We start from the raw sequence: 14,461 nt of genomic DNA, 5'->3' as shown, positions 1-14,461 counted from the left end.
TCCCTCTCCCCCCTCCGCCAGCGCGTGTACGCGTGTGTCCGTGTGTCTGGCTCTCTCAGCCTTGTGCCAGGCCATTCATTGGTACATTAGTGATGGGGGGAAATAGTGGGGGCTACAATGCTGCACCAAGTTCACTTCTCGCTTGTTGTTTGCGACCCATTTACAGCTGAACGGCTCTGTGCAGAGACAGCTCTAAATGACTCTCTCCACCTCTTCACCAAGCCACTTGTTTTTGTCATTTCTTTCTCTTTTTTAAAAATCCAAAGGAAATAATTGATAAACCGAATGCTGTCCACCTTAAAGGCAAATGCATGTATCCACCTGGTTAAAATTCCTCCTCTTTCTATTTTCCATCTCCCTATATCCATTTTGCTAGGCGCTGTTTAAACAATACTTCATCAAATGCAGCCTGAAGCAAATAAAAAGCACAGTAGAGTAAATAAAAAGTAAAAAAAAAAAAAAAAAAAAAAAAAAAATCACAGGCTGGAGGGTAAGTACTTTTATTCCTGTACTTTCATTGCCTGGGGAATTATTATTCCATTGCTGGTTTCAGGAGGGGGGAGGGAGTGGGGGGGGTGAAAGGACAGCCATGTTATTCGCAAAATGGATTGCTCCTCTCACTGCTTTTCACTCCTCTGGGTTCTCAAGAGTCCACTGATTACAACAAAGTGTGGCCATCTATTCCGTCTTATTGACAAAGGTCCTTAATTACTGCTGCACCAGTAATACCTCCTATTAAATTCTGCTAAACAGAGGCTGCAAATTAGCTGCGGATCCCGGTAACCTTTTGTGTGTAATTACAGGCAGCGGGATTGACGCTAAGGCTGCAGCACTGACCCGAGTCACAGCAATGGGAAACCTTTGTTTATCACCTGTGGTGGGGGCCAAAATGTGAAATTAAAAGCTCTCCATCAGTGGAAGGCCTTCAGGAGCCCAGGAAAGCAACAGGAAGGCAAAAAGCAAACTGCTCTATATTTATAACTGACTTCTTCAATTGCTATTTAAATTTGAAGCTCATTAACCTGGGTGGCTGTTCTAGCATAGTTTAAAATGGCAAAAATTTAGGTTGTCTTTCCGAGGCATTCTGTGTTTCATCGGGGCCTTTAACCTGCATTTAAGAGCCGGTTTGATACAACTGCTGACTGTACGCAGGCTGTGACATGGAGAAAGCAGGCCCTGCCACACAGAGGGGCTTCCAGAGGGGTTTTGCACTTCTCTGTGGGAAGCCCAGCATCCATGGAGGCCCAGCCCATCTCCACCGTGCCACAGCCCAGGCCACAGCCTGGCCACCATGGCCTGGCAGCATTCAGGCCACAAAGCGCCTTTTCCTGCTGCACTGTGTCACATCGCTTCACTTCCCCAACTGCGTTATGGTTGTGGATCCTCACCACCAGTGAGGATCTACCAGTGCTTCTGTCAGGCTCCCCCCAGCACCCCACATCAATGGCTGTGGTGACAACCTCACTGGGGGCCATTTGGGGCTTCACCTCCACCTGCTGCTGAGGGACATGACAGAAGCCCTCACTTCATAAGCCCACACTCATGGATGTGAAGAGCAAGACTTCTCTTCCTGTCTTCTACCTGTTTTCCAACTTCTAAAAGGCTGCTTAAAATTTCTGCCTCCATCTATCAATGGGAAACATTTCTGAAGTAATGTCCAGTCATGATTTGCAGAATCTCAGATGATCTTATGGAATAAATAAGATCTTTAGCTTTATGGACTAACACCATAGTCTTTAGGACTGGGGGAAGATCTACACGGGAGGCTTATTATTTCCCATCTACGTGTTTCTCATGTTTTCTTCTGAATCAGGTGGCCAAAAAATCTTCATTTCACATAAGGCGTTTTCTCCCCAAAACACATCTGAAGGGAATGGGATTATAAATCATTTCACTGTAAAACAAATGAGAAACTTTGATCTGGGAAAAAAAAAAAAAAAAAAAAAAAAAAGTTTCAAACTGTTTTAGTTAGTCTTTGAGAGTTAAAATACATATATTAAATCGAATATTACAGCTGCATTGTATTTGTAGCACAATTTCATATTGCAGTATTTCATTTTAAATTCGACTGCTACTACTGAGATACAAAATGCTATGAAAATAACAACACATTTTTCCTTAACACTGGAACAAGGTCATACAAATTGAGATCATACAAATGACTTCTGTATTTATATCCCCAAACTTTCATTAGGGCAAGCTTTCCTGACATGCTCACCAGCACATCTGCATCTCCTCAACTCCCTGCTGTACACTGCCCTTGGAAAACATTTCATCTCTTTAGATAACTAGGCCAAAACCATACATATTCAACACTTACAAAATAATATTTTAACTCACATTCGAAAGATCCAAAAATACATATTTTAATGTAAAATATGGAAATTCAGTGGGAATTTATGTTGATGTTACACAAGCGCATACACACATGGCCTCCTTAAAGACTTTTCCTCAGATGAAAAATATTCATGACACACACAAATTGAGAAAATCCTTTTCCATAAGAGACATGGTCAGCCTGTTCTCCCCCTGACTGCCAGGTCCTGATCCTTGAGCCAAGGGCCAGGAGCAAGCACGGGGCTATTCTGTAGATGGGCATCCTTGCGATGATGCCACAGACACACATATTAACAAACTGCAAAGAGCAAGATTCAAGCATTTGTGTTCCTGTACCTTGCTATTAAAAGCACTTCTCAGATTATTTTTTTTTAAGAGGCAACTATCTAATCCTGCCTTTTTGAAGATGAAGGTTTGTGAACAATTAGTTTTTCTGGGTCTCAAGGACCCTGGCACAAATCCTGCAGTCCTCACACCAGCAGCACTTCCACTTCTCCCAGCAGGTGGGAGCTTCTGCTAAGAAATTCCCACTAATTTGAGGGCCAGCCTGGGTCCTATGGCCGCTATTCTCATCTCTCCTCTCTCTCTAACTCTGCGCAATCAAATGCCGGGCTCTGAAGTTCTTTAATGCTTTATATGGGCTCATTTCTGCAAGTTACCGAACAATCAGGGTAGAGTGCACAGCACTTTGCAGTTCTGAGGCATAGATAAGGTTCCCTAAGGATTAAATTTGATTCTGTCCAGAGGTCTAGAACTAGACTCATTCCACCCCTGAAGTCCCACTTAAGCATTATTTTGAAGGCATTAGTGATATTAAGGTTAGATATTTCTCAGTCTTTAAGGATGTAGTAGCTGAGCATTGCAGCACCTTATTATAGACACAGAGACATAACTCTTAGCCTTTCTCCAGATGGCAGCCAAGGCCAAATGACCCATCTGAAAACAGATACCTGATCCTTCACACCAGGCATCTGAGCAGTCATCCTGGCCATGCCATACCTTTATGTGCTATTGGCAACACAGCCATCCTGCCCAAACTGTGCTCTCCCAGGTGGACGTCCAGTCTGCAGCTGCTTACTGCTGTGGCATTTATATTTCACAAGGAAAAAAAAAAAAAAAGAGAGAGAGAGGAAAAAAATCTCAGGTCATGAGATTATAATGGCAAAGACAAGAAACAAATGTGGTCCTTGCTCCCAGTCCCAGGATAGATATGGAGCATTACAGAGTCTACAGATTCATCATTGTGGTAACATTGCACCTTCAAGTACATAAATGTGTATTTCTACATCAAGGAAACCTGTCCATTAGGTTAACATCTTTCAATAGATTATATTTATTTTGTGGTTGAAAAAAAAGTAAAAAGCATTGCTGACAATGCTTAAGCTGTTTATGTCATAATCACTTGAAATCTTAAAGCCCAAGCTCCTGAAGCCTTTGTACTTGTGAGAGGCTCTGCTGACCTCTCTCTATTTTCTTTAGAAAATAAACTATATCTCTTAGATTCAGAAAAGAGTTTCGAAACAAGGTCTGGAGGTTTTAAACTCAAAAGACAAATAAGAAATCATAGCTCATTAGCTTTTAGAATAAAAAGGGTTTTTTTCCATTGATTCTTTTTTGGTGAACACTTAGTATTTTATAGCATATGAGCTTAGCAATATCAGAAATCATCTTATAGAAGTGTATTAATGTTTTTGCACAGCCTCACACAATAATGATGCTGTGCAAACTGAGAATTATCACAGGAGAATTTTTTTATAATTAGTAATAGTACACATTACTAAGTGATGTTGTAAGTATAAATCAGCTGTTTTAACTCCCCTTACAATGTTCATTTGGCATTAGAGTCTACTTCTGGAGAAACTCTTCATGATCCTGTACTGAGTCACAAAATAAATAATGCAGGCACCAAAGACACTGCCAGAAATTGAGGGATGAGAACTTCTTTTTATTACTTGTGAATATTTGCATTCTTAACAAAGTTATAAGAAAGAAAAAAAAATGCATATTAGAATGCATTACACTGTGCTATACAATAAATATGAAATTAAAAAAATAATAATAATAATTTACTCTTCTTTCCTGACCACATCTTAAGAACAAATCTCAAGACTGGCCTGAGGACTATGTTACCTGGAAGTTCCTATAGTATAAAAACTATAGTCAAGTATTTCACTGGGGTGGCTGCCACCTCGTTGGTTTTGACTGACTGAAAATTGGGCATCTACCTCAACCCTTCTAGACCTAAAGTCAGAAGTTCCCTCCAGGTGGCAGCTCCTCCCATCCTGACCCATAAACTGTTTCCCCCAAAGCCCCCTCTCTCTTCTTTGAATTCATGGACAGTCCAGAGACTAGTTTAGAGACAACATTTAACTTTTGGAGAGTTTACGGCAAGCTAAACTAATCACAGTCTATTTTAAGCTCATCCTAGTCAACATTTTTAAAAGGGTTGCCTTAGGTGTTTTCCATCTCAGCTGACCTTTTTTTGTCCTTTAATTTCAGGCATTCATTTGAGGGGATGACCTGAACCTCATGACGCTCAACTGGGAGATGCCTTCTGGTACCTTTATTGGCTCAGGGTCTGAGCACTCACCACCACCTTTTGCCATGTCACCTCTGAGCAGCACCTGGGACACCTCTTGATAAATGCTGGTGGCTTTATTACAGCAAGTTGAAAGGAAAAAATTATTGTCCAATATTGGAGGACTGCACCAACAGCTGGCAAGTGGGGCTAGCTGCAGAACAGCCATAGTAGCAATTACTCCACAGAGACATTGCAACAACTCCACATCACCTTAAGGCCTTCTGAGGCCACATTCAGCTGTCCTTATGGCAGTCGTCTGACCTTTACTCAGTGCAGGAGTCAGAATCTCACCCTCTGTGAATAGGCTTTATATTAACATTTACTGTGTGCAGCTTAAAATATTAAAATGTAATCACGGGTTTCCAGACCAGGACGAGGGTAGGGTTTTTTTTCCTGCTCACTTAAAAAGCACTGAAGTCCCAGAAGACGCTGTGAAAATATGTGGCACTCCACAGCACTGACGGCCAACACAAGCATTGTCTAAATTGCTTGCCTATCAAAATCATATTTGGAATTGTGTTCTGTAAGTATGAGCAAAATTTACATTACAAAAGATGCAGTATGACATCGAAAAAGAGTTACTACAACTGTTCTAAAACACTGCAATGTGGAAAAGGGGCCTCCAAGGATTATTTTTATCGCCCCTAGGACTCCTGTTTTGAAGTGCCTCAGCGTGACAGCAGAAAACCTACAATTAAATATTTAAATCACCATAACAGTATTTTTTAAGGAAAAAGAACTTCAAGAGACCTCTTTAGAAACCGAGTGCTCCCTTGTAACATTATACATGCCAGTGAAATAATTTTAAAATAAAAGGGTAATCTAAATTTTATATTGCCCTGGATGTAATAAGCTCTGGGTGAAAACAGTAACATTGCAGTAAAATATGAAAGTGCAATGCAGTTTCTGATTACATCAGGGTTTTCTATTTGCCACTTTAATCCTTAGAATTCAGCTGTTCCCTGTTCAGTCCTTTTACATCATCCTTAGCTAATCTGTCAAACATTTCAGACAGCCAAACCAATTTTCAGATTGTTCAGGACTTTGCCACAAGCACCGTATGCTGCTAATAAGATTTTCATTTGGAGTGATGCCATGTCGTCCATGTTTTCTATCATATATAAATACTGAGATTTAATGGCTTCAGGTTTTGTTTAATGTTAACATCAACAATAAAAAAAGGGAGGTTCTCAAACGCTGAGCCCCATAGTGAAATGCACTAGTGACAGCTATTTGCAAGGTTAATGTTGTGGAAAACAACATCCATCTTTGAAACAGTTTCATTAGCCCCATACAGCTGACCTCTCCACATAATGTTGTCAAATGTGACGTGCATCAGATTATTGGGAATATGGAGATCAATAAATATGCAACACCAGCGCTCAGAACGCTCCTGGCATCATAGCCATACAAACGCCATCTAACATCCCAAAGAGTAGCTGTCATCTGTCAAATCTACTAGCAAATAGACAGGCTTAAGGGGAAAGCTATCGGTAATAGTAAAATATATAAGTAAAGATGAATTAGGGAGTACAAAGTCAAGGTTCTGATACATTACGTTTCCAAATGAAAAACTCCAGATAAACACTTTAGAGCTACGACTTGCCTTATTCGTTGTGTTAAATGTAAACCCCCTTCCATGTTGCAACATCCACAACATTAGCATTTCCATGCACCCACTCTTTTCTCTGCTGTCACCCTTGTCCCACACACTTTGCCATTTTGGATCAGCATCCTCGGCGGTGCCTTTCCCAACATGCCAGGTCAGTCGCCAGCCTCCAGTCCCAGGGCAGCAGGGAGCTCTGGTCACCTGCCCTGTGCAACACCCCAGGTTTGCAAAAAAAACCCTACAAAGTTCCTAAGGAGAGGAAAGGAATGGCTGGATGTAGTAGTTTCCACAGAGGTCTGCATGTTGTGATGATAAAAGCATAAATAATGAAAAAAAAATAGTATTTCTTTTTAATTTTTCAAATAAATTCTATTGGCATAGGCTTCTGATTTATTGCGGTTCTAAAAAAAAAAAAAAAAAAAAAAAAAAAAAAGCATACAACTCAACAGGAGATAGAGAAATCAATGTGTTTCATATCAGCACACTTTGACTTTAGGTCCAAAAAGCTTAAGGCACAGAGCAGCGGTAAATAGCAGAATTAAGAGAGGTTTGGTAGCTGATTTCAAAGGGGAGAAAGAGCACCCAGGACCTCGCATGAGTGAGCGCCCATTAATTTCAACACAAAAGGGAAATGAATCTACAAAGATCCCTCCTACCCGGTCTTTGACTGTAAATGCTTAGTTACTATGAAGATTCCTGGTTTTTTGTCTTCAGTTTTGTATGTATTGCACTGTTCTCTTTATTGTTTCCTAATTAATTGGCAGTAATCCCCAGCTCACAGCTTTGGAAGCGCTGGCGGGGCTGGCACACTGATGGAATTTTGCAATAAATCAGCAATTCAAATCACTCCCCGAATGAGAGCTGAAAACTGCCTCCAAACTTTCAGTGTTTAATGCTGAGAAGGACACGCCTGTAAACAACTTCTTTTGCAGGTATATGTATATATTAAAGAGTAACATTCTTCGTCGAGAACATGCTGTCCAATTAAAGAGCTAGCAAATTGGGTTTGTTTCCTTATGTGTTTTTAAAAACACCGCTCATGTTGTGGAAAAAGAGAACAAACAGAAAGCAAAAAGGTATTTTTGAAGTATACAGTTATAAGGTGCTTGGCTGATAATTTGCAACCTTGGTACACAACATACCTTTTAGCAAGGCTATTTATTTCTCAGGGAGAATGCTACAGTACTTACGATAAAGGCCTCTGTTGGACCTCTTCATCAATAGCAAACCTTTAAGCACAGCACATTTCATAAATAGGAGTTCCACTAACACAGACTTCAAAAGGATAGAACCTGATAATTCAAAAATAGAGCTATATTAAGTGTTCCAACAGTCCATCCATAAAAGCAGCCTCCAAATGCCTCCTCTGTGCAGCATGACAGTCTATTAGAATAATAGCAGGGGAAAGCATAATTACAAGTAATCATTGGTTGGAAAGGAGCTAGTTGTTTTTGTAGAGTAAAATGCCTTACTGAACCCAGCAGAAAATGCAATGCTGGTTCTAGCAGCAAGGGCAGGTAGCCACGGAAAATAATCAGAGCACATGTCTTGAGCGATCCAGCTTTACTTTTTAAGCCCTTTTTTTCTCCCCAATGAATCACACTGGGTTTGCTGCCACTTTTTAGGTTTAGTTTCCACGTTACTTCTGTTGGTCAGGCAGTGACATTACTCCTGCTGGAATTTCAGCTTAGTTTGGTAAGATATTTAACTTAATGACTTTGTTCTTGCCAGCATGAGGTACCTCAAAATATTCTAGAATGAAACATCTCCAGCAGCCATGATGTTTAACCCATAAAAGACTGTCTCCTTCAGATGGAAATGGTGCCTGTTACTTGTATGAGAAACTTCACAGGGGGTGCATGGGTCTCCCTCTATCCCCATGGACATAGCACTTGGGCCCATGTCTCCAAGAGCAAGAAAGAGCACAGAAGTGAAATCAATTTCTCTTTGCATGTAACAAAGCTCCAGGAAACCCAATGTTAAGGGCTTCATTTTCCCTTCTGTTTTCTAAATGTCCTACCTTCATTCCCACCTCATTTATTCTCTGCAGCCTTACACGTGTATCAACCTTCATGCTCCACCCTTTAAGACATTTGGAGATTTGCTGTTGACTTCAGCAAAAGTAGTGTTGTGGGTTTTATTCCTACATATGACTCTCTGGGAGTATTTATGGGTATTCTTGTTAGAGTTGTATCTCTTGATAGCCTGCATGCAGCAGCCAACCTGTTACATCGTACTTTAGATCGCAGTGGCTGGCAAGGCTTAGGAGCACACAACTGTATTTTGGTGTTACTTTCCTCAGCTTCACTGCCATTGCAAAAAATTAACAGTTTCCCCTCATAGGAAAAGCACTCAGGGTCATACAAAGCACAAGAATATGCTTGGGCCAATTAAGCAATTATAATTATACCACCAACTGCCAATCATTTTATTTATTGTGCTATTCCAGGTAAAGGACCAGCATCTCTTTTGTATTCATCATGCAGAAATCACCTCTGTAGACTGGCCTATATTCCCTTCCTCTTATGATAATGCTTTTAAGGTGAAAACCCCTCTTTGTGAGGACAGTCCCATTATAAAGTGATATGCTTAGTCACAGCCAGCGCTTACTGAAAAGTTTCAATGTTCATTACATTAGCTAGTCTTAAAAATGGAATACAAACCAATTTTAATCAATATGTAGTAATAAATAAATATTAAGGAACTATACCACTGATGTACAGGTAGCCTAATTAAAGTAACAGCATTTGCTGCACTTACATACCTTAATTTTCCCTACAAAATCCTTATTGAACCACTACTTTTAAAAAAAATTGCATTTGCAATTAGAAACACTGAAGTTACATTATCGATTTTCTGCTAAAAACCTTTTTAGTAAACAAGCACAAACTACATTCATTAAATGTAAGTGCTTGGAGCTATGGTGTGAAATTCAATTCAGCCATTATCATGAATTACACTGATTATTGCTGTAATTATTTTCTCTTGGATACAACTGCATTTCTGTTCCTTGCTAGTTGTGTTGGACATATAACCATGTTCATTTTATAGCTAATAATACTCAACTGTAGTTTCAGCAATTACTATCACTTATACAAATCATTAAGTTAAGCTATGGGTACCTAGTTAAAAAAAAAAAAAAAAAAAAAAAAGTAAAACATCCTTTTTTTTTTTACCTCTGAAATAACTAATGGCATTGGCAACAGAAGAAAATTACTGATGTTAAATGATTTACATTAGAAAAAGTGATCACCTGTGATCCACTTTCACTGATATTTTGGTCACAGTGAACTCGTAACTATCCATTTAAAACCTTCCAGACAAACTACACTTTTGCCTTTACCACAGAGGATAATAGAATAACCCACTTTTTGAGGTTTATTTCTTGCGAGAACAAACTTTTCCCAGGAGCCATTTACAAATTGGCCACAGCCAAAATTAAATATCCCGATAATTTGATCCATTAAAACAATCTATTTCACAGATCATTTCAAAAATGGCAACAAAAAATGTTTTACAATTAGAGACCCTTTCCCAAACCCAACGACTGCAATCAAGAGGCTGCACTGACAGCAATGGTTATTGCTCTTCAGCCCAATGAACACCCAAATCACCCAGCATTTTTTAGGCCAAATCCATAAGTGTCGATTTCAAGTGTTGCTTGAATAAGATGCTCGGCATTAGTTACTGTAATAGAAGTGATTTCTTGAAAAGCAGTTATTTCTAGAATAGATACTCTAATAAAAGTGATGTTCTTGAAAAGCAGTTATTTCTAGAATAGGGGGGTAAAAGCAAATGGTGAATAACACACTGCAAACTGGTAAGAAAAGAGAAATTGCTCAGCTCATGATATCAGCAAAATTTCATTTGACAGAGAGTCTCCTGGAATACCAAATGTTGCTGCAGAGAACAGAGGTCTGCACACATCCGTGCTGCTGTTTTGTGCTCTCAGTTACAGCCTCTGCACCCAGAAATGAAGAATACATTATAATTTGCCTGATAGTTGTATATAGCATCATGTACACTGCCTCAGACAACGTTCACTGGGCTATTTGCAAGCTGTCTGCATGTAGAAAAACACAGGAAAAATTCCCAGGCAGCTTTGGAGCTGAGGGTCAAAGCGGAGAGTGTGCATTCGGCTATGTGCAGGAGCTAGATATGATCCTAAGTTTGGCAGAAGTGTTATGGTCTAAAGAGTCTTATAAATAAATTGCTCCTAATAAAACCTGGACTAATAAGGGAAAACAAATACAAGTGAAATGAAAAATCAATGCCTTTTAATATTGGATCTAAAATTCAAGTTCAGTGCAGCGTCCACTGCTCCTCCAGCCGAGCCCAGCCAAGCAAGGAGCCGTGCTCGTCAGGTGGTTTCATTTGCATCTAAGCAAATCTTTGCCCAAGTTCTTCTGTCTTCAGGCTCTGACAAATTCTGCATTCTTACACCATTTTGTGCTAGCAGAGGCTGTGACCTGGAGGGTTTTTTAGCAGAGGAGGCATTTATGCAATGTTAGCTGTGTCATCATTATTCAGAGTATTTTTATTCCTCTATGTTCCTCCTAGGAAATCCCACTCAGAATTTACTTTATATACGTCAGTTTAAGTGAAAACACCGAGACAATAGAACAAACATTGAACAGTCTTTTAAAATGGATACACCAGTCCCATGTTAGCAATTTTATGTAGCTTTCTTGTGTCTATTCTGATGTATGCATTTAACAGGATCATTATTATCTAAGTAATATTTAAACCATTTTACCTCTTTTTTTTTGTCAATGGCAGAGGATAAGGCAAAGAAATCCCAAAACAAAACTGCATGCATCTCTTACTTGCAGCCATCCCTGTATCTCACAGGATAAGAGGTGCTGCCTCCAGAGGGTACCAGCACTCAGTTACCAAAGGCTTCCTTATTTTTTGCCTATAGTTATCTTTCAACAGCAGTGCAAATGTTCATTAGGGCCATGAAAATACTGTAATGAGATAAAGTATGAGTTTATTGCAGGTTATCCACAAAATTGACAAAGTGTTCCACCTCTCCAGGTACTTTCTAAGACACTGTCTATGTCCTGGGAGTGGCTGATACATCCATGTCCCACGGAAGAGCACCAACAGTATTTTCCCCTGTAAATACACAGAAAGATCTCAGAGCACAGGGCTGCCATCTAGGACATCCCTTTCAGAAACACAGTTCTCCTGAAAACATCACTAAACCCATTAATTACCAATTTGCACTGAAGGTCTGACTGTATTTCTACCTCTGCTCCTAGAAAAGTCATTTTAACTCTTTCTGCCTCAATTACCCTTGCTTATAACAGAGGAAAAGTGGTATCACCTTTTTTCAAAGCACTTTAAGTTCTGCTTAATGAAATGTTGTGATCTTTTCAGTGAAGATCAAATATACAAAAGTATTCCATACAAACAGCTTTAGGAGAAAAAAAAAAAAAAAAAAAAAAAAAAAAAAAAAAAAAATTCACTATTTTAAAAAATGGAAAAACTGTAAGAAAAACACGTGAATTTTTTGAAGAAATAAAAATACCCCCTCTCTACCCGAATCCAAGAAAGAGATTGAAAAGGACAAAATTCAGTGCAAAATTTTAAAACTGCTGAGTTCTTACTGGCTGCCTGACTTTGTTATGTGCTAAATTAGAAAGCACTGAATTAATAAGAAGGAAATCCTACCTGAAATGCAAGCATTAAATACACAAGAAGACAATGGGTATTCCCAGATATCTTCTTCATATAGGAATCTCCTCTGGCCGCTTTGAAACCATGTAACATAACCTTCAAAGCAGAGAAGAGTTGTTGTATAAGTTGTGCTCGGCTAACCATGAATACTAATTGCAGGAAGAACAATCTGCCCGGGCCCGGAGGCCATGAGCTCACCAACAGGCACAAAAGTTTCATAATGCTACTGTGCACAATGGAGCACGCTGCCAGCCCGGAGTGTAAAACAACCTCCCTGAAACCCAATACCGCCTAATCTTTAACAAAACTCTAGATGAAAAAAAAAAAAAAAAAAAAAAAAAAGGCAAAGCAACAAGGATTTTCAAGTGTATGTACTTTTGCATGTCTCTGGACTTCCACGCTGAAGACAAAACTTTTATGATTCAGTTCAACTGAGCACAATAATTGGCCCCAACGCAGCCAAGCATGCCTTGTTCCTCTTCTGATGTGAGAGACAAACCGTTCTACCTATTTGTCTCAGTTCATAAAGAGCAAGTGGTCCCTCCACCAAATCTCACTGATTTCTTTTTTGTTGTGAAGGGGGCAACACTGGCACTGAAACAGCTTCAGCCACAGCAGCAGAGTCCCAGCTTGTAGGTGTACCTGAAGGAAACTGAGTCACAGGGCAGCATTACCACCAATGAACCACCATAAAACCACCATAACAGCACCAAATGCTGAACCTACGACCCCATGGCACTCAGGTTCCACTCAGCCCAGTGTCACAAACAGGACCAGATGTGCAGGTGCAGGACGTGCACCACGGGAGAAGCACACTCCTATGCTTCTGCCTGCTCCTCTGGCCCAGGCCTCACCACACCTGGGCTGCTCACTCATCTTCTAAGTTCATCCAGCCTAACATCAGCCTTTTTTTCCAGATGTTTTATTCTCACTTTGCCCAAAGTGAAGAGGTGCATTGCCTTCTTTTGGACCCAGAAACAAGAAACCCCTTTCTCCAGGAAAAAAAAAAAAAAAAAAAAAAAACAAGCACTGATGGGTACAGGTGCCTGTAAGCAGGATCTGAACTAAAGTCCTTCATTTGAATCCCAGCTGTGGGAGGAGGTGTCGGGGATGGATAGAGGAGGGGAAAACCAAATTCTCAAGAGGACTTGCAATATATATGTGAGCCAGAGAAAGAGCAAACCTAGAAAAATCAGGAGCCAGCGAGCTACAGCTGTTCTCAGCTTGCAGCACAGCAAGTAGGGTGAGCAAAGCAAATCCTCGTGCAGTGACCCATGGGGACAGCTGCTGTACCCTGGTTCCTCAGTTTACCACAGGTTTGCCTTCAAGTCCCACACAGACAAGCAGGTGTCGTTCCCCTGCTGGCAGGTGAGACCCCCACGTGCAGAACCTGCTCTCCAGGTGCCTTTTTTGTAGACGTTGGATGTTGAGGGCAAAAATTGGTGTTCTCTACTTGGTAACCCAAGCACAAGCACTCTTGTTTTCAACTTGCAAGAAGATCTGGTTGGCAGCTGCATTATGCTCCTTGAAGTCAAGGGATGCCACCATATCAGATCCTTCCCACTCTTTAAGAGCTCTACATGTTTCATGCAGGCACTGTAGGGCAGCAGATGTAAAATCTGTACCCTGTGGTAACATATGTTGCCATGAAAATGGGATCCCACCTCCAGATCATAAACTCTCTGAGTGGCAAACTGTGAGGGGATGGAGGAGAATGTGGGGTTCATCGCCATGATCTTCTGCATGTCCACAGCACCCTCAGAGCTGCTGCTGAGGGCAGGGATGCTGGGCTAGGTGGACCTAAGGAAGACAGCATTCATCTTTCTTTCTTACAAATGACTCGGATACATCCAGTTCTGCCTTTAGACAAGGAATGAGCTCAATGGCCTATTTGCACTAGCTCCATTAATTTGACAGTGCCAGATGGGAGACAATTTTAAAATGCTTGATGTTGCTATCATTGTTTCAAAGTCAGGATCTTTTCTCAAGTCCAGCATTCGAAACTGCAGGATTCAAAATCACATTTGGAAAAAAAAAAAAAAAAAAAAAAACTTGCAGTTTTATCACAAATTCAGTAATAATCTGATTGATATCAATAATTATGTGATGCCTGTCAGCCAGTACAAAACCACAATACTATAAGGAAAACAGGAAGCTTCTATTTCTGGGTCAGGGGATGTATTTAGAGAAGTGAAAATAACTGGAGGGACTGAGCCTGGAAAGCCAGTCTATAATTTTTCTAAAGCAATACA

General features: G+C 40.3%; 1 long non-coding RNA gene across 3 annotated transcripts; it reads right to left on the bottom strand.

The window, feature by feature from the left end:
* Positions 1-484: 484 nt before the first annotated feature.
* On the bottom strand, positions 485-13,169 carry LOC311439967. Of its 3 annotated transcripts, none has more exons than XR_014695114.1 (4): positions 13,064-13,169; positions 12,585-12,861; positions 12,204-12,305; positions 485-1,920 (listed from the first exon to the last, which is right to left on the bottom strand). It is a non-coding gene; the product is annotated as an uncharacterized lncRNA (long non-coding RNA). The 3 variants fall into 3 exon arrangements; XR_014695115.1 differs by having other exon boundaries at positions 13,069-13,169; XR_014695116.1 differs by lacking the exon at positions 485-1,920 and adding an exon at positions 11,523-11,645.
* Between the last annotated feature and the right edge of the window lie 1,292 nt (positions 13,170-14,461).

This window comes from Aythya ferina (assembly GCF_964211825.1).
Source record: "Aythya ferina genome assembly, chromosome: 7".
NCBI lineage: Eukaryota > Metazoa > Chordata > Aves > Anseriformes > Anatidae > Aythya > Aythya ferina.
The sequence above is the reverse complement of the archived record's forward strand: the minus strand, read 5'-3'. Positions and strand labels throughout refer to the sequence as shown.